Below are 2,712 nucleotides of genomic sequence, written 5' to 3'. Positions count from 1 at the left end.
AAAATTAAATGCAAAATCATTGGATTAACAAAGATGCATGACAAGATTAGAGACTCAATTTTTATATTTATTTTTTAAAAAAGGAAGGGATAAACTAAGAAGAGAAAGATCAATGCGTAAAATATAAAATGTATAAATTAAAAGTGTTATATATATATATATATATATATATAGAGAGAGAGAGAGAGAGAGGTTGGTAGGATGATTGAATTTGAATGAATCATCCAAAATAATTTATTTTGAAAAGATTTAAATACTTTCATTTGGAATATTGAGTTCATTGCATCAACACCACATAAACAACATCCCTGGCAAAGAAAGATAATAAGAAACCAAGCAACATATGTGTGTGTAGAGACAAAGAGTAGAGAGAGGAAGAGATAAATTACTAAACCTGTAAAGATAAGAGCAAAAGCAAAAATGATTGTGAAAGAAATCTTAGCCATCTTTAAATCAACAATGTCAATAGCAACTTTGCCTTTGATGTTTGAAGTGAGCTATAATTTGATGTGAAGTCATGAATTTATACAAACAAAATCATCATTTGAAGCATAATTTCAATAACAATTTTCCATATTAATATATATATATATATATATATATATATATATATATATATATATATATACACATATAATTGTTTCGATAAGAGATCTTTTTTTGAAGTGGCAAACAATATTGTTGTCGTCTAATGTCAAATCTTTTATGATATAAAGTAGCATACGTAAGCTCAAGTTTTACCCACAAAAAGTTAAAGGACAAAATGGTAATTTCAAATATGAGTGTAAAATATTTAGAAAATATATTTAATGCTTGTCGGTTATAAATAAATCCTATTTTTATTCTATAAAGTAGTATACAAAAGTTAAGTTTTTTCCATAAAGTTAAAGGATGCAATTGTAATTTTGATGTGAACATTAAAATATCTAAAAAAATATTTAACATTTGACTGTTATAAACAAATCATTTAATACATTCTGATCCCAAAAAAATTATAGCACATAATGGTAATTTTGACCGTGAACATAAAAATATCTATAAATTATATTTAATACTTGACTGTTATAAATAAATCCTTTATTACTTAAAGGAATATACATTTTGAAAAGTTCCTCCACTTCCCCCACCTCCTTTAAGGGATAAATAAAATCAAGCTTTAATCATTATTTATTTCTTTAATTAAAATTCAAAGTGCATTTATGATAATCATGTCTAAAGAAACTAGTTTCAACAACTAAATTACATTGTGTTCATAAGCCTTAAAGTTATAATTTGATTTACAATATCCTAGTATTATTAATCTTTTATTATACAAAGAAATATACAAAAACACAAGGTTTTCCCCCAAAAAAAGTTAAATGACACAATGATAATTTTGCATGTGATCTTCAAAATATCTAGAAATTGTTTTTAATGTTTAACAGTTCTAAATAAATCCTGTATCTTTTATTATATAAACTAGTATGCACAAACTCTTCTTCTCTCCCCAAAAAGTTAAATGACACAAAGGTAATTTCAACCATCAATATTAAAATATCTAAAAATATTTATATTTAATGATTGGCTGTTAAAAATAAATAATCATTTATTACTCCAATGGATATACATCTAAAAAAATATTGTTCCTTTAAGGGATAAAATAGTCACACACACACACACACACACATATTAAAAAATCATGTTTTAATCATCATTTATTTCATTTAATTATTTATAATCTTTATAATATTAATATACATAAGATCAAGATTCTCCCCTCCCCCAAGAGTTAAAGCACACAATGTTAGTTTTGAATGTGAACATCTAAATATCTAGAAAATGTATTTAATATTTCACTAGTACAATTAAATCATTTATCTTTTACCATAGAGATTAATGGGGATACATCATCCATGTGAAACAAAAAACTTTACACAGACAACCAATTAAAATGAGTCATTGTACCACACAAGATTTTAATTATAAATGATTTTAGAAAAACCTAAAAAAGAACTTAGAGCAATTTGAGCATGCTTGCACCATGTTTCTCTGCCTTCGTCTTGTCAATCATGAACATAATTTTTTTAGTTTTTCATTTTCCAAATGTTAATATTTAGAATTTGATATCTGCTTCTGTGTTTCATATTTATTACATTTCTCAATATTTGCTTCTCTTTTAATGAGTTGAATTTAGGTGTGGCCACTTCCATATTACTTGCCACAAACTAAATACTTCAAATTAATATTTGGCTAGTGCTAAATCACCTCTCACAATACGATTGAACTTTTCAAATTGAATTGATTTTGTTAGAGATGCCAACATGGATTCTTCAATTCCTCTGAAGGATTGAAATAGAACATGGGTTCTTCTTCTTCAGCTCGTGAGCGAAAAAGATAAACAGATGTGGTGCAATCATGTGGTGATTGTTCTCCTTTTTTTTAAGTTTTATTTAAATCACTTTTAATTAAAATTTGACGTGGCACGATGACTCATTTTAATTGGTTGTCTTTGTAAAGTTTCTTTAGATTGATGGCCCCTAATTTTAATCTCTTTATTATATAAAGTAGTATATGCAAGCTTGAGTTTTCCACACACACAAAAAAAAGGATAAAGAACACAATGATAAGTTTGACGGAGAAGAGTAAAATATCTAAGAAACATATTTAATGTGTGGCAGTTATAACTAAATTTTTTATTGCTTAAAGGAATATCCATTGGAAAAAGAATATCCC

The 2,712-nt window shown here is 26.0% G+C and overlaps 1 long non-coding RNA gene across 1 annotated transcript in view; it reads right to left on the bottom strand.

The window, feature by feature from the left end:
• The window catches only part of LOC106799176 (uncharacterized), a 1,372-nt gene extending 828 nt beyond the window's left edge, over positions 1 to 544 (bottom strand). The window contains exon 1 of the long non-coding RNA XR_001388943.3: positions 395 to 544. This is a non-coding gene — a long non-coding RNA (uncharacterized lncRNA). The remainder of the gene's footprint in view (positions 1 to 394) is intronic.
• Positions 545 to 2,712: the final 2,168 nt, after the last annotated feature.

This window comes from Glycine max, chromosome 6, assembly GCF_000004515.6.
Source record: "Glycine max cultivar Williams 82 chromosome 6, Glycine_max_v4.0, whole genome shotgun sequence".
Classification (NCBI taxonomy): Eukaryota; Viridiplantae; Streptophyta; class Magnoliopsida; order Fabales; family Fabaceae; genus Glycine; species Glycine max.
The sequence above is the reverse complement of the archived record's forward strand: the minus strand, read 5'-3'. Positions and strand labels throughout refer to the sequence as shown.